A 24,029-nucleotide genomic window follows, 5' to 3' on the forward strand; every position below is an offset into this window, starting at 1 on the left:
ACCAAACAGGTCTCAGCAATCCACAGATGGTTCTTATGGTTGCTGCACAGTTAATATTATTTATATATGTATGTATTTATTATAGGTATTTATATAATGATGAGCATTGGGCAGTGTTTTTTTTATTGTACAATCACACCACCCGCTGCCCTCAAGGAGCTTACAATCTAAGATCCCTATCTCACATACACACGAATACTAGGACCAAATTACAGGAGATGATTAACCTACCAGCCTGTCTTTGGAGTGTGGCAGGAAAATAGATTACCCAGAGAAAAGCCACACAAGCACAGGGAGTACATGAAAACTCCATGCACGTAGAGCCCTGGTTACGTCATTTCTTATTTTTACCTGAGGCACAAACTGGTGATTCTGATTGAAATATTCAGGTTTGCATGTAAACACATGTACGCAGTTTTCATTAAAAAATACCCCTCTTTCATAAGGTGTGTCAAGGAGCAGCCATCTCCTTAATGCATGCAAACTACCCTACCCAGCCTGATCTGGATTCATCTGATCCTCCTCTCACTTGCAATATGTTGTGCAATACTGACTACATTGGAAGAATGGAATCAAAGCCCTTAGCTATCCTTACAGGATTAACCTTGGGGTGCCTGTCAAGTGACAAGAAAATGTAAAATGGCTTCTTGGCCACAATGAATGCAATCATCGCTACATAGTGGGGTATTCCTGACCATCATGCAGGGGGATTCCCCAGATATATATCAAATACATCACATGCCCTAATACCATAACGGTGATCTGCTTTTCCTTTTACTAGCCAGTATCCTATTTACATTCTGCAATGAAACCTGTCATTTAATATGCTAAGTGCATGTTCCCTTTTCTGTATATAAAATTACACAATGCATTATTTACACAACACTATATGCTTCTCTCCATACTGATGTACAAATCCTCAGAGAGCAAATTCTAAAGAAACCAGCTCCTCTCAGATTACCTAATTGCCCCCCTGCCAACCCTAAGAGCTCTCCATCTCTTTGCCCCCTTCCAGTTCTACCCCTCATTTCAGGGATGAGTCATTTGTTCTCTCATACTCCTGTTCATTGCTCCATTCTGCAAGACCCTGGCATGATCTGAGCTCAGCTCTGCAGACAAGATCCTCACCCAATGCCAGCCATGTTACAAGTATTGTGAACAGCAGCTCTGCAAAAAGCTGCCTGCTTTGGTGATTAGGATGGTCCCTGTGGGGCTCAATGCAAAAAAAAAAAAAGGATTTTCTGCAGATTATATGCAACGCCTTGCCATTCCAATGTCTGGATTTCTTTGTGTCTCATTTTAGGAGCAGGTGTATACTACAAGTACAGAAAATACAAATATACAACACACAGTTGCTAACGGCAACCTTTGTGTTAGCAACATTGTATTTTGTCTGGATTGTATGTTTATGGGAAATACAAGGCACACAAATAAATGCAGAAATCAGAAGGTGGTCTGCTGGGAATATGACACCTACAGAAATCTTCACATATCACACAACATCATAAACACTCAGCCTGGGGAGTGCAGGGTAAACATGACACTGGGTGCCAGGCGTGCCACGAGCAGTGCCCGTGGGCATACATACACTGCTACAGTCCAGATCCACATCGATCTATTTATACACAAAGATATAATTATATATTCTGTAGCCATGAATTAACATTGGCGATAAAGATCAGAAAATAATCACAGTGCTGTATTCGAGATTTGTGTAAATGGAAGGCTGCAATGTGACAAGTACTGATTAGATTGCTAGCTCACGTGTCCAGTTTGACATGCAGGGTTGAAGCAAGCTGGTACGCCCGGTAAAGGTTACATTGGCAGGTCTGCAATCGATAGGTTGGAATATAATCGATGATGGATTTTATCACGATGTATATGATGGTGTTTTGTTGTAGGGGATGCAAAGGACACGCGTCCCTCCTATAGATCTCCCAATATATATATAATGTATATATAAAGCCTCCTCACCTCGGACACCCAGCGATAGGGCTCGATCCTTGTTATTTCGGATGTGGATCCTCCAGCCTGACGTGTGACAGGGGAAGGAAGGAGTGGTTGTTCTATAGGGCTGTCCCATTAAAGTCACAGTGTGAATAGTAATGGAGCTGCAAGCAGCGATCTCCTATGCTGGCCACACGCTTCTTAACCCTTTGTGGTCGGAGAACACCCACTGACAGCACGCAGATCTTTTATAGGATACAGATAATGGGAAAACACGAACTGTTACAATTGATGTAGGGAACATTCTGGTACAGACTGATGCCTCCTACTCATTGTCATTTTATTTATAAAACAATCTCTTATATAAGGCCCCTGTGTCAGTAAATGGGACATGTAAGCATGACAAATCCGCGCTGCCGAGACGGGCGCCTCTATTTACATAGTTCAGGCTCAATAAACTACTGCGCACGAGTGAACGAAACAAGGTTAGACTCCAGCGCGCATGCGCAGTATAAGCGCTGAGCGATAAACGTGAGTGACATTTTACAGCGTTCTCGTAGTACGCATGCTCCGCCCTGTACGACTTTGATTGGTGCGCTGAGAGGGCTTGAATGTTGCCTTGGTGACGTTAGCTGAGCGGAAGTGATGGAGAAGGGGTAACCTCATGGCGTTGCCTGTGTGAAGAGTTACCGATCATTATCGGTGTACGGTATGTCTTCGGGTAGCAGTAGGTCGTGTCTGTCTATGTTTTTATTTCCAAGGGATGTGCTGGACTTTATATCCTATTCCACAGCGGTGGAGGAGTTCTGTGGTCACAGCACACGCTTTCATGACAACACAAACAATCCAAGCTTACTTCAGAAACTGCTAGTGAGACTCTGCGGCCTTGTTCACACCGTGGGGCTGAGCCGTCAGTTTCAATGGTTGTCTATGTGCATTGCTCACACACGTGCAGGGAAATCTGCAATGTGGATTCTGTTATCTGCATGGAGGAAAAACTGACATGACATCAACATTGGTGTGAACAGGACACATAACAAGGAATGTGCATGACGGCTGATGTCAGATGATGTGTCTGCACTAGACATCTGCAGTTTTCTCATTGGTTGTCATGCAGGTATGATGAGAACCAGCCCCTAGGTCTCCTTTCACACTTGTGTGACTTGTTCTGCGACTTGGGACTGCAAAGTTACATGACAAGTCTTACCCCATGATTTCCAATGAGAGCCATTCATATCTGTGCGACTTCAAGTCGTCCCTGTACTACTTTGGTCCGACTTTGCGAGTTACACAGGCATTCTTTGAAATCGCAGTAGTGTGAAAGGGACCTAAGGCTTCATTCACACTGCCTTTAAAAAAAAAAAAAAAGGTCTTTAAATTCTCAGATCTGAACACAGCTGCCTTGTTTTCAAATTCAATTGAGCCATTCGCACAGGTGTGTAAACATACACTGCATTCAGATCCATAACAAGGAACCCAAAACTCTGCGTCTAAGAACATGCGCTTTATGGGCTTACACATATAAACTTATAAATTAAAGTATAATGAAAGACAAAAACATTTTTTTTTTTTTTGTTTTGGATAGCAGGGAGAGGGATTCGAACACCTATCAGTTTTTATTGCTGTCTGTGCCCCTGTTAGGGAGATTCACCCTCTCTATTTGTCCTGTTACTGTTGACAGTAAAATAAAATCCCAAATTCTTGGTTGTCACCAGAAAAGTAATAAAGAGGAAATCTTTTAATGGAGACAATAGTTCTGATGGCCTGGGGGGCCCCAAGAAATTCCCTTTGCCAGGATTTCCATTCAATTCCTGTTTAGCCATGGAACAGGAAGTGAAGGAAAATCTCCTCAATGGGACACAGATGGCAAAAACAAAACAATCTGCCAGGGATTATAACCCTCCCTTAAACTGGATTCACACCTATGCATTTTTTGTGCTTTTTGCAGATTTGCACTACAGACTGTGTTCCATAGGAAACCATGTTAAATGGACCGTAGTGCAAATCTACAAAATGCAAAAAGAGCTAAAACTGCATAGGTGTGAATCCAGCCTAACTCTATCCAAAATGGAAAGAATTGACTATAGTTCTACTTTAAACCTAAACTTTAAAAAAAAAAAAAACAAAGGGGAGAAATTATAAAAACTTGCGTATACATGCATTTAAAGACAAGTATTTTACTGATTACAGAGGAATTTTTTTCATAGAAAGCACATGCATAGTAACATCATTAAAACTTCTAGGGCTGGTTCACACCCTATGCAGAGTCAGAAAAACGAAGGTCTCTGCAAGACACACAGAAAAAAAAAGTAGTTTTCTATGTGTATTAGAGCTGCATGATTAAAAAAAACGCGATCTTGATTCACCCCACCACGATCTCTTCTGCTGAGAGTAGGCGATTCTTTCATATAAACAAGTGGAGAGATTATCTCCTCACTCAGCTGTCAAAAGAAAGCATCCTGGGCAGTCTGCCAAGTTTAGAACTTGAAACATTATAACTAAAGCTTACTTCTTAGATCAAAGGGATAGAACTTCTGTGTAAACACATAATCTGGACAGTCTAACAAGCTTTCAACCACATTTAAATGCAGGAAGTTTAACCACTTAAAGTCAAAATCTTTTTCTGACACTTCTTTCTTAAGTTAAAATAAATATTTTTTGCTAGAAAATTACTTGGAACCCCTAAACGTATTATTTTTATAATATATATATTATAATCACAGACCCTAGGGAATAAAATGGCAATTGCTGCAATATTTTATGTCACACTGTATTTGCCCAGCAGTCTTTCAAATGCAATTTTTGGGGAAAAAATACACTTCAATAAATAAAAAAATAAAAAACAGTTAAGTTAGCACAATTTTTTCACATGTGCAGCACCATGACAGTTGCAGATCAAGCAGAAGCCAAGATGGCAGCTTCCTTGGCTGAAAATGATAGAAGGGTTTACTTTCACTTTAAGGAAATGGACAGCACTGCTGTGCACTCCATGTGACGGACAGAACAGTGTCGTGTTTCTGGGGCCCCAACAGCACAGACACCGCTAAGAGAATCGGATGGTGCAGTGGTAATCAACCCTGTCCTCAGTACCCACTAACAGGCCAGGTTTGCAAGATAACTGAAATACATCACATGTGATATCATTTGCTGCTCAGTGATTGCAGTATTCTAGTCTGCATTTCCCTAAGGTAATACATAAAACCTGGCCTGTTAGTGGGCCCTGAGGACAGGGTTAATGACCACTGACATGGTGGACCAGAGGGGTATTTGTGTGGGGGAGGGGGGAAATTACAAGATTCAATCATCTGCATGTGTCTCTCCCTGCACGTCTCCTCTCTTACCCACCAGCTTTCAGCAGCAGCAGGGAGAGACACAGATGATCAGATCTTGTAATTGCCCCCTCCCCTTCCCCTGTTGCACCAATCCCCCTCTAGTCCATCATGTGATTCATGCCCCCCAAATTACTTGCTATAATAAAGATTAGTAGACTGTGGGGTTGTGAAAAAACAGAAGACTTTTAAGAGCAATATATAGTAGTGCTGCGCAATTCTGGCTAAAATGAGAATCACAATTTTTTTTGCTTAGAAGATAGATCACGATTCTTGCAGCATAACATCATCTTTCACATTGATACAAAAAAAATGGGCTCACTTTACTGTTTCTTTTTTTTTTTTTTATTAATTGAAGTGTATTTTTCCCAAAAAATTGCTTTTGAAAGACCGCTGGGCAAATACAGTGTGACATAAAATATTGCAGCAATTGACATTTTATTCCCTAGGGTCTCTGCTAAATTATATATGTTTGGGGGTTCCAGGTAATTTTCTAGTACAAAATATTGATTTTAACTGAAGAAACAAGTGTCAGAAAAAGATTTGGACTTTAAGTGGTTAAACTTCCTGCATTTACACACAGAAGTTTGATCTAAGGCTTGATTCACGCTAATGCGTTTTTTGATGCATTTTGCAGAAATGCAGGGAAATTTTTTTAACATGGGTTTCTATGGAACATGTTCACATCAATGCATTTTTGTGCCTCTGCGTTTTTGGAAAGGGTCCGGCACTTTTTTTTCATGCAAAATGCAGCGTTTTGCATGTAATAGAAGTCAATGGACCTGCATCCAAAACGCAAGTACCGTGTTTTTGGCATGATTTGCTTTTTTTTTTTTTTATTTTTTTTTTTTTTTACACTGTATATAGCTAGTTGCTAAGCAACCACACTGTAAAAACGCATGTCCAAAAACGCAGCAAGCACCGCAAAAAGCACTGCAGAAACGCTCAAAAGCAACATGCATAGATGTGAATCGAGCCTAAGAAGGAAGTTCGCTGCAATGTTTCATGTTGTTAAAAACTTGGCAGACTGCCCAGATTTTTTCTTTACACACACAGAAGTTTATCTCTTTGATCTAAGAAGGAAGCATTAGGCCTCTTTCACACAGCCTGTCCATTTTTTAGGCAGACCTGAACGGATGCTCCATAGACCTCCTATGGAGCGTCGGATGTCAGTGGTGACATGTCCATTGACATCCAACCTACTCCAACCCGAAAAAGTGCGATGGAGGAATAACCAAATTTTCCATCTGACAGGTCTGTCCCTGCACAGTGTGCAGGGACAGACCTGTCATCTTCCTGCTCAGCGGGGATCGAAGGAGGGATCCTCCGCTGAGCAGAGTGGGCTCTGTATACGGACATATCCGTGTGAAGGAGCCCTTAGTTACAATGTTTCCTGTTAACTAGGCAGACTGCCTGGATATTTTCTTTTGACAGTGGGCAGATAAGTCTCTCCACTTGTTATATGAAAGAATGGTAAACGCTGCATTGGAGCTCGTCAGAGGGGTTGAATCGAGATCACAATTTTTTTAAAGATTAATTGTGCAGCTCTAATATCCAGTGGTGCAGATTATTTACCAGATAATTTTTCAGTCTGCAAATTAGGGGAAGGGGCCCCTTCCTTTTCTGAGTAAACTGTGATCAGTACCGATCACTCACTGTGTGCATAACTGAAGTGTAGTAAACATTATTTACTATGCTTCCATTTATGAATGAGCAGGAGCCTCTGTATAGAGCCCCCTGCTTTTTCATTCTGCTGAGAACAGGATTAAGGGCCAGTTCACACCATAGAAACACAGTCTGGATGTGCTCCAGATGCTTTTTTGCATGCACGTTTTTTTGATGCGTTCCAGTGTGTTTTTGTTGCGTTTTTGATGCAGTCCTGTGCATCCCCCCCCCTTTTTTTCTCCCTTCGTCTTTCAGGACAGCACCTGGAGAGAGCGCAGCTCCACCCACTTTCCCAGGAAACACTGCAGATCACTTTAAAGCCCGGACACTTCCACCATGGCCTCAGTTGTAGTGTTTCCTCCGGCCATGGTGGAAGCGCTGCAGGGAACCAAGGGGTGCTGCGCTCTCTCCAGGTGGGGAGAGTTGGAGGCATGCCACTGTTGTGGTTTGTACAGACCTGGCCCAGCTTCCTCCCTTCACGTGCGGGGGTCGCTTCGGTGTCCGCTCTCCTTCATACCCAGGGGGGTCAGGCCGTGGAGGTTCCTCCCTCCTCTAGACTGGCGGCTGGGTCTGGGACGCGGCCGAGATTCATATCTCGCGCCGTTCGTTCAGGCTCATGCCTTCCGGGTCCGGATGGCGAGTGCGTCATTTCCGGCCGGGGGCGGGACTTCCGACGGTGCGACGCGGCTTCCGGTTCCGGCCGCTGGAACGCAGGGAGAGGGGGCGGTCTCTTCGGCTGACATCACTTCCGGGATTGCCGCGGAATTCAAACAGATAAAGCGCCCAGACGCCATTTAATCCTTGCTGAACGATGGAGGAGGATTAATCGGCGGTGGCAGGAGCAGGAGCCACAATTGTCAGCCAGGCTCAGGTAAGCAGAGACAGTGGTCTCTGTCATTACTGTTGGAGCCTTGTTTGTTTTCCCCCTTCCTGGCATGGGGAAGCCTGCAGCATTCTTTTCCTAGGATGCTATGTAGGAATAATGCTTTCAATGATTGTTTAGTGAGTCTGTGGGGGGATTCACTGGCTGAAGAGCAAATAGAATGTGAAAATTGTTAAATCTGTTCTATTTGGCAGCATATCTTCTTTTTTCTACTTGGTGTTTTGTAACTCAGGTTTGGCTTCTTTATTCCTTGGTATATTTCAGAAAGCAAAAGGAAAAGACCAAACATGTGTCCCCTCCCAGCAAGAGGAGGTGCCCATCATGTAGAAACGTACTAAAAGATTCTTGGACTAAGGTGCTATGCAGGTCCTGCATAAGCGACTTGGTCAAAGAAGAAGCAGCTTCCAATACCCCTGCATCTCAGCAGGGAGAGCTACTAAGTTCTTTCAGGAAAGAATTGTCAGATACCTTTGAATCTTTCCGGTCTTATTTAGACAGACGCCCAGCTGCTGGTAGTAGCTCAGCGCCCCGTTCTCACTCTTCAGCATCTGCATCCAGGGGGGCAGTGACTCGGAGGAGGAGGAACACGCTACGTCCTCTGTCTCAGAGGAGGAAGCAAAGGAGGCTTCTGCTTCTTCATCCCGGTATAAATTATCCTTAGAGGAGGTGGATGACTTACTAAAAAATATCCACATGACTCTAAATATCACAGAGGATAAGGCCCAACTGTCACTACATGACAAGATGTTTCAGGGTTTGGGCGAGGTGAAACACAGAGTTTTCCCAGTGCATAAGTTTCTATCCGAAACTGTCAAAAAGGAATGGAGAGACCCTGAGAGGCCTCCTTTCTTTTCTAGGTCTCTTAAAGCGGAGGTCCACCCTAAAGTGGACCTCCGCTCATCGGAACCCTCCCCCCCTCCGGCGCCACAATTGGCACCTTTCAGGGGGGAGGGGGTTGCAGATACCTGTACAGTACAGGTATTCTGCACCCACTTCCGGGATAGCTCTCTGCGGAAAGGGGCGTATATTACGCCCCTTTCCGCAAGTGTCTGCCCCTTTCTGCAAGTGCCCCGCTGCCTGCTGGGAAACACACAGATCCCAGAGGCAGCGGGGACCGTCCTTATTGCGCAGCGCGATTCGCGCATGCGCAGTAGGGAACCGGGCAATGAAGCCGAAAGGCTCCATTTCCTGATTCCCATACCCAAGATGGCGGCGGCAGCACCCGACATACGATCTACAGATCGGCTTCGGGTGCCGACATCGCGGGCGCGCTGGACAGGTAAGTGTCACTATTTTAAAAGTCAGCATCTGCAGTATTTGTAGCTGCTGGCTTTAAAAATAAAAAAAAACGCGGAGTCCCGGTGGACTCCCGCTTTAAGCGCAGGTTTCCCTTTGAGGAGGATAGCTCGCAGGTGTGGAACAAGAAACCTAAGCTCGACGCAGCCTTTTCCCAGGTCTCAAGGCATACGGATCTTGCGTTCGAGGACATGGGTATCCTCAAGGATCCCATGGACAAAAGAGCTGATTCCCTGCTAAGGAAGGCCTGGGACTCAACATTGGCAAACCTCAAGCCAGCAATGGCTTCAACTGTAGTAGCCAGAAATTTGGAGCACTGGCTAGAACAGCTAAAGGACCATATTGAGGCAGGAACACCTAGAAAGGACCTGCTCGATACTTTGCCTGTTCTCCTAAAAGCAGTAGGGTATATGGCGGATGCCTCGGCGGAGTCAATTAAAACGTCAGCCAGGTCCTCAGCCCTGATGATCTCAGCCCGTAGGGCCTTATGGGTGAAGACATGGACAGGAGATACTGCCTCAAAAGCCATGTTATGTGGTCTTCCGTTCGAGGGAGATTTGGCGTTCGGCCCTGACCTCGAAGCCATTCTGGATAGAACGGCTGACAAAAAGGGTTTTCCTATTAAAAAGCCTCAGAGACCAAAGAGACAGGATATAGGAGGCCCTGGAAGCCTCAGAGGGGAAGGGGCAAGTCGGGAGTGTTATTCCGCCCCCCTACCCCGAACCCAAAAAGCCAGTGACAGTCTTCCAGCTGTGGGAGGGAGGTTACAGGCCTTCCTTCTGCAGTGGAAGTCAGTGACGGACAGTCTGTTCATCCTCGGTATAATAGAAAGGGGTTACAGACTGGAATTCGCTCACCCCCCTCCCGCACAGTTTTATGTAACCCAGGCTCCCCAGGACTCAGAAAAGTCTGTAGCCATCTCTATTCTGGGGGAACTGATACAGCAAAAGGTGATCATGTACGTTCCCCCCCGAGGAGATAGGGTTGGGCTGTTACTCGCACATTTTTCTTGTAAGAAAACCATCGGGCAAATTCAGATTGATCCTGAATCTGAAGATTTTAAACAAATCAATCAAATACAAAAGATTCAGGATGGACACAATCTTCTCCGTGAAGAGTCTTTTGATGCCAAACTGTTTTATGGCGTCCATAGACTTAAGAGATGCATATCTCCATGTGCCCATGGCCATAGCTTCACAGAAGTATCTGAGGTTTGCACTCAGGACGGGAGGCTCAGTGATACACCTCCAGTTCAGAGCTCTCCCGTTCGGTCTATCCTCATCCCCCAAGGATATTTACCAAGATCGTAGCAGAGGCCCTAGCCCCCCTCAGGGTAGAAGGTATATCAATCGTTCCATACTTGGACGACCTTCTAATCTTTGCCAGTACAAAACATCTATCGGAGAAAGACCTGGGGAGGACAGTAAGACACTTAGAGGGCCTCGGATGGCGGATAAACAGGGAAAAATCAAGCATGATTGCATCCCAGTCGATAAAGTTCCTGGGGTACACCATCGACTCCAGACAGGAAAAGATTTTTCTACCAGTAGAGAAAATAGAAAAGGTCCAGAGTGCTGTGAAGAGGACCCAGACAAACCAGCCTATTTCTGTCAGGGCAGCCATGTCTGTGTTGGGCCTCCTCACATCATCCATTCCTGCAGTACAGTGGGCACGCTTGCATGCAAGGGAGCTCCAACAGGCAATTTTGACGAATTGGTCCTACGGGGACTCCCTGGAGAAACAATTCAGGATGCCCCCTCAGGTCCAGAGAAAGATCTGGTGGTGGAGGGATCACTCAAATCTGGACAAGGGTCTACTTTGGTGTTTTCCGGTAGACCGGAGGCTGACTACAGACGCAAGCTCCTGGGGGTGGGGTGCCCACCTGGAAGGGCAGATGGCCCAGGGGAGCTGGACAGTCAGGGAGTCCAAGAGATCCTCCAATTGGAGGGAACTCAGGGCCATTCTGCTTGGGCTATGGGCCTTCGAAGGAGTGGTTCAAGGGCTCCATATCCAGATCCTATCCGACAACGCCACAGCTGTATCCTATATAACAAGGTAGGGGGGCACAAGGAGCAGGGTGCTGCTATCCTTGGCCAGCCAGATTCTGTCATGGGCAGAGGGCAACCTGAGGTCCATATCGGCAGTACACTTCAAAGGGGACCTGAATGTGGTAGCAGATTTTCTGAGCAGGGAAAAAGTTTGGGAATCAGAATGGAGTCTAAACCCAGAAGTTTTTCAGGATCTGACAGTAAGATGGGGTCTGCCTCAGATAGACCTATTTGCGTCACGGAGCAACACCAAGGTGAGGGCCTTCTTCTCTTTAAACAAACAAGATCAGGCAAGCGGACTCGATGCCTTAGCACACCCGTGGGATTTCCACCTGTGCTACGCTTTCCCCCCCTTTCAAATGATCCCTTTGGTTCTAAAGAAATTGCAGGGGGAATCCACAAGTCTAATCTTAGTGGCCCCCTTCTGGCCCAAAAGGTCATGGTTTGCTACCATACAGAGGATGGCGGTGGGACCCCACTGGGTTCTCCCACTTCGAAGGGATCTCCTAACCCAGGGACCTCTTCAGCATCCGAACATCGGCAACTCAACTTAAATGGGTGGTTACTGAGGAACAAATTTTAAAGAGAAAGGGGTTATCTGATAAGCTCGTCACAACCCTCCTAGGAAGTAGAAAAGATACTACTAGGGCAATTTACTTTAAAACGTGGAAACCTATCAAAGGAATTCCCTCCCCAGGAGATTTTTTCGGTTCTTGAATTTCTCCATAAGGGCATGGAACTAGGGTTGGCAGCCAGTACTCTGAAGACATAGGTGGCTGCTTTATCGGTTTTCCTTGAGAGACGATTATCTCAAGAACCGCTTATTATTAGATATTTAAAGCTTTGGCCAGAGCTAGGCCTGTACCATTTAAGTTTTTCCCTAAATGGGACCTGTCTTTAGTTCTACGGGCATTGACAAGGGAACCTTTTGAACCCCCAGTAGCAGCGACTCAGGTTGTGGTCGCTTAAGTTAGTCCTTTTAGTGGTTATTACATCTGCTAGAAGAGTAAGCGAATTACAAGCCTTATCGATAGTGGAGCCTTTCTGTTGCATATTCCCGGACCGGGTGGTTCTTAAAACTGACCCGGGCTTCCTTCCATAGGATGCAAGAAATAGTTCTACCTACCTTTTGTCCCTCACCTGCAAACGCTAAAGAGAAATCTTTCCATAGCCTAGATGTAAGAAGGTGTCTATTACACTATCTAGAGATCACAAGTGAGTTTAGGAAGTCAAACTCCCTTTTCATAGCGTTCTCAGGACCACGGAAGGGCTATAGTGCGTCCAAAAATACTATAGCTAGGTGGCTACGAATGGCTATTAGGGAGGCCTATAGTGCGTCCGGGGTTGAGCCCCCCGCAGGGGTTGTCGCCCATTCTACTGGGGCAGTAGCAACTTCCTGGGCGGAAAGAGCTGGGGCCTCTCCGAACCGAATCTGTAAAGCGGCTACGTGGACAAGCTTCTCCACCTTCACCCGCCACTACAGGTTGGACCTGCTCTCAGCTTCAGACCAAGCGTTTGGCAGAAAGGTTCTGCAGGCGGTGGTCCCTCCCTAGAGTAAGTACTCTTATCTCCAGGTGCTGTCCTGAAAGACGAAGGGAGAAAACCCTAGTTAGACTTACCGGTAACGGTATTTCTACGAGTCTTTCAGGACAGCGCTGATGACCCACCCTAGATTGTGTTTGATAAATGTGGTGTTATTGTTATGTTCTGCTTATTTAATTTCAGCATGGCTGGAGGTACTCTATGAACAACTGAGGCCATGGTGGAAGTGTCTGGTCTTTAAAGTGATCTGCAGTGTTTCCTGGGAAAGTGGGTGGAGCTGCGCTCTCTCCAGGTGCTGTCCTGAAAGACTCGTAGAAATACCGTTACCGGTAAGTCTAACTAGGGTTTTTTTTCTGTGCTGGCCCCTACTGGCACCTGCCCGGTCTTCTCAGTGCTGACAGTTGCTTCCGTAGATTCATAACCTGGGCTTCCAGGGAAACAATGTGCTTACATTTTGCACAGCAGTATTCGCCCTCGGTCAGATAATCAAGGAATGCATGCCGCAAGATATACACAAAGTTGCATCTCAGCACCCGCCGGGCACCATGCCTACAAATTTTTAATGAGGTAATTTGGACAGGGTATAATCCCAATCCTAACAACTAGCTTCCTGACACTACTACTCAATAGGGGTGCAACGGATCGTCACCGATCCGTGAGCCAAACGGGTCAACCTGTTCGGATCGGCAGACCCCGCAATCTGCAGAGCGCTCCGCTATCTTGGCCTTAGGAAAGGCCGCGGCTTCGGCCTAGCTCCGGAGCGGCGGCCATCTTGGTACACTCGGCGTCTGCTTACCATGTGATCACTCCATCAAATGACGGAGCGATCACTTGTAAACAAACCGGCGTCATGATCAGTCATGTGTACTGATCTGTACAGTGGAGGGGAGAGATTGGATGGCAGCAGCGCTGTGGGCACTACAGATCCAGCCCACAGCGCTGCTCTCACAATTACAGTCACATCCATCCATGGTCAGCCATCCCTCCATACCCTGCCATGCTCAGCCATACTCGGCCAATATTACAGTGGGGGAGATGACGTGGATACTACAGTGGGTCCCACTGTGGGAGATTGTGGATATTACAATGGGGACTATATGGTTGTGGAATTTTCACAGGTTTTTGTAAATTCAATTATTTGCTTATCTGAAAAATTATCCGGTCCGTGAGTTTTTTGATCCGTTGCACCCCTACTACTCAACAAAACAATACACGGGTACTTTCTAGACCATGTGCACTCGCAATACACAGGTACACAAAATACACCGGTACTAACGATCCACACATTTTTCTTAACTTTTAAACAGGTAATGTTTATTGAACATTATTGCAGAGATTACAATCACAGTGGCATACACCGAACATTCAAAAGGCGTTGCGTCATAACCATAACAGTAGATAAAAGACAATTTTCCATTACAGTAGCGATTATGTATCACAGCCAAGGAAAGTCTTAACATTGACATGTTATTTACTGTAACATTACATCAAATTCCCTCATCACACGTGGCAGCCTCCTGCAGCCATTTATCCCATATTCTATGATATTTAGCTGGGCAACCCCTATTTTTATATAAGAATTGTTTGTATGGGAGCGTAAGATTAACTTCCCGTTTCCAGTCCTCAACCCGGGGTGGAAGGGGCCTCATCCACTGTCTAGCTATCACTTTTCGAACAGAAAACAAGGTTTCCTGCAGGAAAGTGCCAGTAGTTTTATCTAATACGTCAGGAAATATCCCTAGCAGACAAGGTTTGGGGTCTAGAGCCAAGGGCGAGCCCATAACATCATGTAGAAATGATACTACTTGTTTCCAAAGTTCCTGCAGTTTGGGGCAAGACCAGATAAGATGGAAGAACGTCCCAGTCTCAAGAGTACACATCGGGCAGAGCACATATTAATTCATATTATATTTGGCGGTCCTGAGTGGGGTGAGGTATGCTTTATGCACTATGTAAATCTGAGAAAGCCTGTCCTGGAGCCTAGGGGACACCAGCTTGCACGTCTCCAGAGCCTCCTCCCATTCCTCGTCTGTCAGTTCACCCACATCACCCTCCCAGCGGGACTTCAGAGCATACGCTAGTCTTGCCGAGACGGGGGCTGTAAGCATACCATAAAAGCACGAGATAAGCTTTTTGGGATCAGTGTCCTTCACTATGGCGACAATAGGATTGGGAGCAGGCCGAGGCAATGACTGCGGGAATTGTGTTCTAAGTGCATGTTGAACCTGTAGGTACTGAAATAGCATAGTGTTTAGAATACCATATTCCTCCTGCAGCGCCTGAAACGTTTTAATAGTACCATGGTGAATCAGGTGATGCAAATAGTATATTCCCCTCGATACCCATAACTGAACACTCTGGATCTTTTGAAGTTCCGGCAATTGTTTATTATGCCAAAGTGGGGTATAGTCATTTGGTGATGCAACATTCAGTTTAGTGGATGCCAGATCCCAAATCTTTCTGTAATGAAAAAGCATGGAGTGTTTACCTGGCTCCACGACTGAGCTCCCCGCCCCCGTCGAGATGGCCGCTATTGGATCATCGGCCATTTGTGCCCAAGTAGGGGAGAGAAGGGTAAGAAAACGTTGTTTATCAGTCTTGTCTACATGAAAAAGCTGAGACAGTTGTGAGGCAACATAGTAATGATTTAGATCTGGAAGAGCCATGCCCCCCATATCAGTCGGGCTTTTCAAAGCCTGCCAAGCAAGCTTGTGTCTATTATTCCCCCATACAAAGGGTCTAAGGAGACTTTCAAGGGATTTAAAGTACTTCAGCGGCAAATATACCGGGGCATGCCACAACACATACAGTATTTTAGGTAATAGGACCATTTTAATCAGATTAACGCGCCCCCAAGGGGGAGACGAGACCAGGCCTGAATCTTAGTACGCACCAGGGAGAATAATGGTTCTACATTCAGCGCAATGTAATCAGCTGGATTCCTAGAGACATATACCCCCAGATACTTAATAGTGCCGACTCGCTGAAGAGGCAGACTGGCCTGAGATTCTGACTGTGGAAAACTGTCAATAGGCAAAATTTGGGATTTTTCCCAATTTATACGAAGACCGGAAAAGCTACCGAACCACTCTATCTTTTGTAGGGCCTTTGCGAGGGAAGGGCCCGAGTCCGCCAGGTATAACAGCGTGTCATCAGCATATTGACTGATTTTTTTCGGTTAGTCGACCCATCGTCAGTCCCCTGATCGCAGGGTCCTCACGAATCGACACCGCTAAAGGTTCGGCAGCCAAGGCATATAGTAGCAGGGACAGTGGGCACCCCTGTCTGGTACCTCTACTAAGGCCAAACTCCCGGGAGGACCACCCATTCGCCACCACCTTAGCCGTTGGGTGATGATACAGCAGCTTCACCCACCGGATAAAGTTCGGGCCAAAGCCGTATCCCGCTAGACACTTCCACAGATACTCCCATTCCACTGAGTCAAATGCCTTAGCCGTGTCAAGTGTCACCACCACACGCTCACCCACTGCCTCATGCGTTGCCTGTAGATTTATATAGAGCCTGCGTAGATTGAACGATGTATTCCGCTCCGGCATAAAGCCCGCCTGGTCAGCCTGAACCAGGCTAAGGATCACTCCGTTCAATCTAATAGCAAGTATTTTAGCTAAAATCTTAATATCTACCTGCAATAGGGAGATTGGTCGGTATGATTCCGGGAAACCCGGATCTTTTCCAGGTTTGGGAATCAAAACTATCGTTGCCTCCCTCATGGACGGAGGCAATGTCAGTGTATCAAAAAGACTCCCGTAGAGGGCAAGAAGCTTAGGCGCCAGCACGTCTTGGTAACGGGAATAAAATTCAATGGGAAGACCATCTGACTCCGGTGACTTGGATTTTGCAAATTCCGCAATAGCACCCACTATTTCATCGGTGGTCAGGGGGGCCTCCAGAGCCTGCACCTGTTCCTCCGTAACCTGGGGGAGGGAAACCTGAGCCAAAAAGCCGTCCATCGGAGTGGTGTCGTCTGAGACTGTAGTGGTGTATAGGTCCGCGAAAAAGTCCCGAAATCTAGCTGTCACCTCAGAAGGGTCCGTGATCATTGTATCACCCTGACCCCGCAAAGAAATAACAACCGGGGGCCTGTCTTCCCTGTGTACCAAATATGCTAGCAACTTACCAGCTCTTTCCCCGGATTCAAAGTATTTTTGTTTGGTAAAAAAAAGTTTCTGTCGGGCCTTGTCTTGGTGTAGCTGAGAAACCACCCTCGACTGTAGTCTAAGTGCATCTGCGTTTGCCGTAGACGGGTCATCTATGTAGGTGCGTTCCCTGGAGCTCAAATCAGCCTCAGCCTCAATAATAACAGTGGCCGAGTCAGCTTTGAGCCTATTAATGTGGGCAGTCAACACCGATCGAGCGTGTAATTTAAATGTATCCCACACTGCTGGAACTGAGGCCGTGTGGTCATTATCCTCAAAAAATGTTATCCACTCCGCTTCAATAGTGTCATCTTCGGGTAACAATGTCAGCCAGAACGGATTTAGTCGCCACGCCCGCGGAGGCCTACCCAGGGGCACGTCAAGCACTACAGAGTAGGGGCTGTGGTCCGAAAGTAGTCTGGGGCAGAACAATACTTCCCTGAGTCTGGGAGTGAGTTGTTTAGATATTAGTATAAAGTCAATACGGGAGAGAGAACCATGTGTGGGTGAGAAGCATGAATACTCCTTCTTTTGAGGGAATTTGTTCCTCCAAGTGTCCACAAGGTGAATGGTGGTTATAAGCCTGGACAACCTAGTGGTCCCAGCTTGCCCCACCATCAACTCGGGGGGGGTTTGAGCCTATCCAGGGAAGGGTTAAGCGTAGTGTTGAAATCCCCCAGCCAGATAACAGGAACCGCCGGATGTCTGGACATAAAAGACAGTCCCTCAACAACCAACGTCATGGTAAATGGAGGGGGGATATAGAAGGCCATAATAAGGTAGGGTTCCCCATACAATTTAGCATGTAGAAAAACAAACCTGCCCTGTGGGTCAGTAAGAATTTTGCAAAGTTCAAATTGGACAGACTTAGCTACAAGTACCGAAACCCCCCTCGAATGAGACGTGTAGGTGGAATGAAATGCCCACCCTATCCAAGGGCGTTTAAGGGCCATCTGCAGTCCACCCTCCACATGCGTCTCAACTAGCACCATCACTTCCGCCCTTTGCTTTTTGAGGAACGTGAAGGCTGCCGCGCGCTTAATTTTATCGCGCAGGCCCCTCACGTTCCAGGTAAGAAACCGTATAGATGCCATAAAGATTCATATAAAGCAATAGGTGCAGTCGGCTTACCCCCTAACAGCCCTCCTATACACACACCCCAATACAGTCGTGTTTGATCAAGCCCAAACAGGGGCTGTATAGGCAGTAGTGGTAAAAAACATTCAGTAAAAGTAACACTTAGTTCAGATACATACTTCGATATATTTATAGTAATCTGCATAGAAACCCTAACCAAACCATCCCCCTCCCCCCACCCTACCCTGCACCAACCCCAACTTGTGCGGGTATGTTCCCTGAAAAACCAAACATGTCTGGCTGGGAAAACCAGTTTCATTAAATCAATAAAAAGGTTTAGAACAATAAGTCTGGAAGAGGGTCGCGGCCACCGGCACCAGATGGCAAGGCAAAGCAAAGCCCCCTGTATAACAGTACACAGTGGTGACCCGGGCAAATAGGCAAAAGTGCCGATTGCCGTCCAATTCCAGTGATCAGCTCCCTCTTGACAAGAAGAAGTCCCAGCAGACAATGGAGCAGTGTTCCGCTGCACCGTGCAATTAGCCCATAGGCCTAACATGTCTCCCCTTGCTCCGGGAGAGAAAAAAAAAAAAGGGAAAACCAAAATTGTTGAAATAAAGCAAACAGGTATGTATTGCAGAAAAGGTCCCCCAACAGGGACACTAAGAAAAAAGGAAAAAAGTTGATCCATGAACGTTGACACCATCAGCCGGCGCAAATGTCCCAGAATCGGAAAGTTCAGCAGATCTCAAAGTAGAAAAGGGCATAAAGGTAACATACGCCACAGATGCAAGCACCCTGGCGATAATAGAGCTGCAAGTAGAGATCAGGCGACCTGCCACAGTTCCAGAACACCAGGGGAGAGACGAAAAAAAAATTTGTTAGCTCACACGTCCCAATGGGTCTCAGGCAGCTCCATCTTGAGGCCCTCTGCGTTCCAACCATGCTATGACCTCTCTGGGTTGTTCAAAGAAGATCGCCCGGTCTCCTGCCTCCACCCTGAGGCGTGCTGGGAATAGCATAGAGTATTTCACTTGCTGTGCACGCAGTAATCGTTTGGCCTCCATGAAACTCTGTCGGCGTTTCTGGACGTCCGCGGAAAAATCAGGGAAGATTGCAACTTTAATATTGCCCACAGGAATATTACCCTTTTCCCGAGCCATGCGGAGGGCCGCGTCTCTGTCCTTATAGTTCAGGAGTTTTGCAATAAAGGTGCGTGGAGGTGCACCCTGAGGTGGAGGCCTGGCAGACATACGATGCGCGCGTTCAACCGCCAGCATGGGGGAAAAAGACTCTCGGCCATAGGTACTTATCAGCAATTGTTCCAGAAAAGTTGTGGGGTCCTTACCTTCAGCCCCCTCCGGGAGACCAATCAATCGGATGTTGCATCTGCGTATGCGATTTTTCCATTTCATCCTGTTTTAGTAAGCAGGAGATCTATTTGCTTCTGCATGTGGTCAGCATCACTTTGCAGTGGTGGGAGAGCGTCTTCCATATTACTGATACGGGTCTCAGTCTCTCTCACCCGGTCACGCAGTTTCTGAAAGTCTTGCCTCAATAAAGAGATGTCCGTTTGCACTTCCTCAATTTGGGATGTAAGGGACGTGCGGCACAATGTAATGGCTTCAAGAAGCCTGTCCGTGTCTCCCGCCACACGCGGCCCTCCCGGCTCCTCCGCGCCGCCATTTTCCTCCCCCTCCTCACTCCCATGTCTGCGGTATTGTGACAATCGCGCCGCCGCCGATTGTCGGGATTTCGAGGGAGACATACGTGCCGGAATGGAGGGACGCCTGCCAGACGTGTTTAGGTGAGTATCGGTGCTGTGGTGTCACAGGATCAGCGTGGGATACAGGATTCCTCGGCGGAGCTCCGGAGACACGCGTCCTACTCCATGCAAGGTCAGGCCACGCCCCGATCCACACATTTTTCAGACAACACTCGCATTACAGGGGTACTTTGAACCCTGTTATAACCTCCTGTTTTAAACTCTGGTTTTTAACTCGCCATTTAGTCCAGTTCCACTTGGTCTAATGCTGGCCATACATTATACAATTTTCTTCTATAGATTTCCTTTAGATTTACCAAAACCATATAATATGAGGTCAAATCTAAACACTTTCAATTTGTGTGCAATCAGACGGGCCCTTGTACCACACAGTTGAAGGTAAATCTAAAGGAAATTGAATAAGAAAATGGTATGGTGTATGGCCAGCTTTAGTTCCAGCATGCTCAAAATCAGTTAGTTATATAGGCCTCAAGCACCTGTGACCAATTAACCACGCCCCTTAATTAGTTGGCTGAAAATTCAAAAGAATGTCTTCAGGCTGTCAGCATTTTAGGGTTATCTCGGTCACCTAGGAATATCATCCTTTTGGCACACCTATTTAGGCTGGCATTAAATGGATCCTTCTTGGAGGAATGGGCACTTTTCCCACAGTCCAGTGTCCTATCATATACAGTCCCCCCATCAGATAGTGTCCGCTGTGTACTGCGCTACACAGAACACACAGATTCTGAAAATACCTGAAGATGAACGGCGCCTGCGCTGTGAGTCCAGGTTCTGGTCCCACCACCCAAGTGGACATAGGAATATAATACATATTATAAGACATATTGGAATATAAAAGAGCCGAGCACAGTAAGGCCGAGCCCGTGAGGGGCCCTCTAATTTTGCCAGCCCCATGTCTGCTTGGATGGTGGGGCTACCACCTCCACTCACGGCGCAGGCGCCGTTCATCTTTGGAGATTTTCCGAAGCTTCTTCTGCTCCGTACTGCGCAAGCGCTGTGCATGCGCAGTTCGAGGCGGAGACTATATGATGCCAGGACACTATATGCCAGAACACCGGCAAGGACTGAGATTGGCCCAGTCCCCTCAGCCTTCTACTTCAGAACAGCCTAGCGACCAGTCTAGATCCCCAATTATATCTTACAATGGAAATGTAAGATGGTCTTGCAACAGCCGCCTTTACTTCCAGAGAGCGGGAGCTCTCTGTAGACTTTCCCAGTCGGATATTTTTGGTTTTTTTTCCCACTCCGGCAGAGCGCTGAATGGGGAAAAAATAAATAGATTTCGCTATCCACACAAGGCGGATGGAGGAATCCTACTCATGAGGGTGGATAAAAATCGATGATTTAAAAAAAAAAAAAAAAAGTTTTAACGTGTCACTACTGCCTCCGCTCCCCCCCCCCCCCTTTTATTTATTTATTTTTTTTTCCCTTTTTTTTTTTTTTTTTTTTTTCCATTTAACTCGGATTTATTTTAATAAAATGCTTTTGGAGTAAAAATGTATGTTAAGATGCATTAAAAAAATTGTTTTTTTTCCACATGAAATGGAGCATAGTTATGTAGCATGAGGCTGTATATTCTGCAATTACGTTTTTGTCAAACTCCTTCAATGAATCCAAGCTCTAATATGCACTGCATTGATGTATTCACTCAATTTCACAGTAACCATGAGATAAAACAAAGTTCAGGAATATTCCTTTATCCCATTGTTTTGCAAATGTATGTACACTAAAAACTGTATGATTGAAGAGAAGTGCATCTGTACGAGGCTCGAAGTGTGAGGAGGAAGGGCAAGCAGTAAAAATTAAAGTGAAATTGTCTAAGCCAGGGGTGTCCAAACTTTTTTCAGAGGGCCACATTTGATGAAGTGAACATGTGTGAAGGCCGACCATTTTGCCTGACATTCTTTGAACCATTAAAATTTGGTCCAAGTGTGTTCGTTTGAGCACTAATACACTGCCCAACAAGAATTCTCTTGCCTTTGTGGCTGTGTGTGGTGAAGAGATGAACTCAGGTGTGTTATATGGCGTATAACACGCACCTTCACTTTAAGAGGGAAGTTTCAGGAAAAAAAATACTACTTTAAAATTTTAAATAAAGAACTGCAAAGCAAAATAAGGGTCAGTGCCCATCTGCAGCGCCCACCATTGCCAGAAATGCACTCACCATTACCATCAGTGCAGAGGGGGCAGGACGAGCGCCAAAGACGTACAGGAGAATCTCCTGTTTACACAGCGCCCTCTTTGAGAGAGTCCCGCCTCCTTTGATTGACAGAATGGTCGTCTAATGGCAGCGCCGGAGACGGGACTTCCTCTTACAGAGGCTTCCAGGGAAACAGGAAATACTCCTCCTCTATGCATGGTACTTGTCCCGCCTCCTCCCTCCAAAGCAGCCAGCCTATATATCCTTTGTGGCCCCGGCGCTGGGAGATCGCTCGGGGGCCACAAAAGATATACATGTTTAAATAACCAGACGGACCGTTCAAAACCGGACCGTGGGCTGGACTTTGGACATGCCTGGTCTAAGCAGCTTATAAACCTTGCAATCTTTCTGCACATAGCTTGAAGTGCTTTATTCCTACCTTGAGGAGCAAAACTGCTTGGAGTCGTAAAAGAGACCGAGTTTGGGAATATTTTAACCACTTCAGCCCCGGACCATTTTGCTGGCCAAAGACCAGAGCACTTTTTGCAGTTCGGCACTGCTTCGCTTTAACTGACAATTGCGCGGTTGTGCGGCGTGGCTCTTAAACAAAATTGCCGTACCCCACAAATAGCGCTTTCTCTTGGTGGTATTTGATCAGCTCTGCGGTTTTTATTTGTTTGTGCTTTAAAAAAAAGCGACATTTTGGGAAAAAAACGCATTATTTTTTACTTTTTGCTATAATAAATATCCCCAAAAAATATATTAAAAAAAACATTTTTTTTCCTCAGTTTAGGCCGATACGTATTCTTTGACATATTTTTGGTTAAAAAAATTGCAATAAGTGTTTATTGATTAGTTTGCGCAAAAGTAAGGCTGCGTACACACGGGCGGACTGTTCGCCCAACCTTGTCCGCTGAACAGTGTTTGGGCGGACAGTCCGCCCGTGTGTGGGCTTTCAGCGGACAGTTTCAGCGGACAGTTGGACGGACAAAGTCTTTCGGAAATTCCGAAAAACTGTCCGCCCGTGTGTAGGCTACTTTCGAAATGAGCAAACTGTTCCCGCTCGGAAAGTCCGCCCATTTCGAGCGCGTGTACAGGTAGGCGGGGCCCGCGAGGGAGACGTCGCGGGCTCCGCCGCCTGGAATGGGCTTAAAGGGGAACCCCAACGCCGAAAAAAATCGGCGTGGGGGTTCCCCCAAAGTCCACACCAGACCCTTGTCCGAGCACGCTACCCGGCCGGCCAGGAAAGGGGGGCGAGCGAGCGCGCCCCCCCTCCTGAGCCGTACCAGGCCGCGTGCCCTCAACATGGGGGGGGGTGCCTTGGGGAAGGGGGGGCCGCGCGGCCCCCCCACCCCAAAGCACCTTGTCCCCATGTTGATGAGGACAAGGGCCTCTTCCCGACAACCCTGGCCGTTGGTTGTCGGGGTCTGCGGGCGGGGGGCTTATCGGAATCCGGGAGCCCCCTTTAAGAAGGGGGCCCCCGGATACCGGCCCCCCACCCTATGTGAATGAGTATGGGGTACAATGTACCCCTACCCATTCACCTGTAAAATAAAAGTACAAAAAAAAACACAACACAGGGAAAAAATATTTTATTGCACAGCTCCGGGGGTCTTCCGTCTTTGGGGGTCTTCTCGCCGGACTCCTCCGCTATCTGTGTGTAGCTCTTTTACTAGCGGAGGAGTCCGGCTTTCTTCCTCCCCGCCGCCGGCCTCTTCTCCCGACTTCGGGGGTCTTGTCCCCCTCTTCGGTTCTTCTGCCGGGCCACCGCGCCTTCTTGTAGCTCTTTTGCAGGCGGTGGCCCGGTCTTCTGTCGCCGCTGCCTTCCGTTCTTCTGTCGCCGCCTTCGGTTCTTCTGCCGGGCCACCGCGCCTTCTTGTAGCTCTTTTACAGGCGGTGGCCCGGTCTTCTGTCGCCGCTGTCGTCGCCGCCGCCGCCTTCCGTTCTTGTTCTTCTTCTTGTTCTTCTTCTTCTTCTCCTGGAGATGTTGACTCGACGAGCTCTCCGGCCGGAATGCCAGAGCCGCGCTGTGCGGTCACTTATATAGTGACAATGGGGCGGTGTCACATGGTATATGTCACATGGGTTGGTCACATGGGTTGATGTCACATGGGGACTATGACATCGTAAGGGGGCGGGGTCACCATGTGACCAAC

General features: G+C 46.9%; 2 protein-coding genes across 3 annotated transcripts in view; one reads left to right on the forward strand and one right to left on the reverse strand.

Moving 5' to 3' along the window:
• The window catches only part of CSDC2 (cold shock domain containing C2), a 45,713-nt gene extending 43,366 nt beyond the window's left edge, over positions 1-2,347 (reverse strand). Inside the window, exon 1 of the mRNA XM_077452533.1 lies at positions 1,975-2,347. The gene's annotated coding sequence lies outside the window, so the exon portion shown is untranslated. The remainder of the gene's footprint in view (positions 1-1,974) is intronic.
• A 179-nt stretch (positions 2,348-2,526) lies between these two features.
• The window catches only part of POLR3H (RNA polymerase III subunit H), a 73,974-nt gene continuing 52,471 nt past the window's right edge, over positions 2,527-24,029 (forward strand). The window contains exon 1 of one of the 2 annotated variants that reach the window (XM_077452534.1): positions 2,527-2,656. The gene's annotated coding sequence lies outside the window, so the exon portion shown is untranslated. The remainder of the gene's footprint in view (positions 2,657-24,029) is intronic. The other variant, XM_077452535.1, reaches the window with a different exon arrangement.

Source organism: Lithobates pipiens, unplaced genomic scaffold (assembly GCF_037356315.1).
Source record: "Lithobates pipiens isolate NorthernLeopardFrog02 unplaced genomic scaffold, aLitPip1_a1.2 Scaffold_23, whole genome shotgun sequence".
Taxonomy (NCBI): domain Eukaryota; kingdom Metazoa; phylum Chordata; class Amphibia; order Anura; family Ranidae; genus Lithobates; species Lithobates pipiens.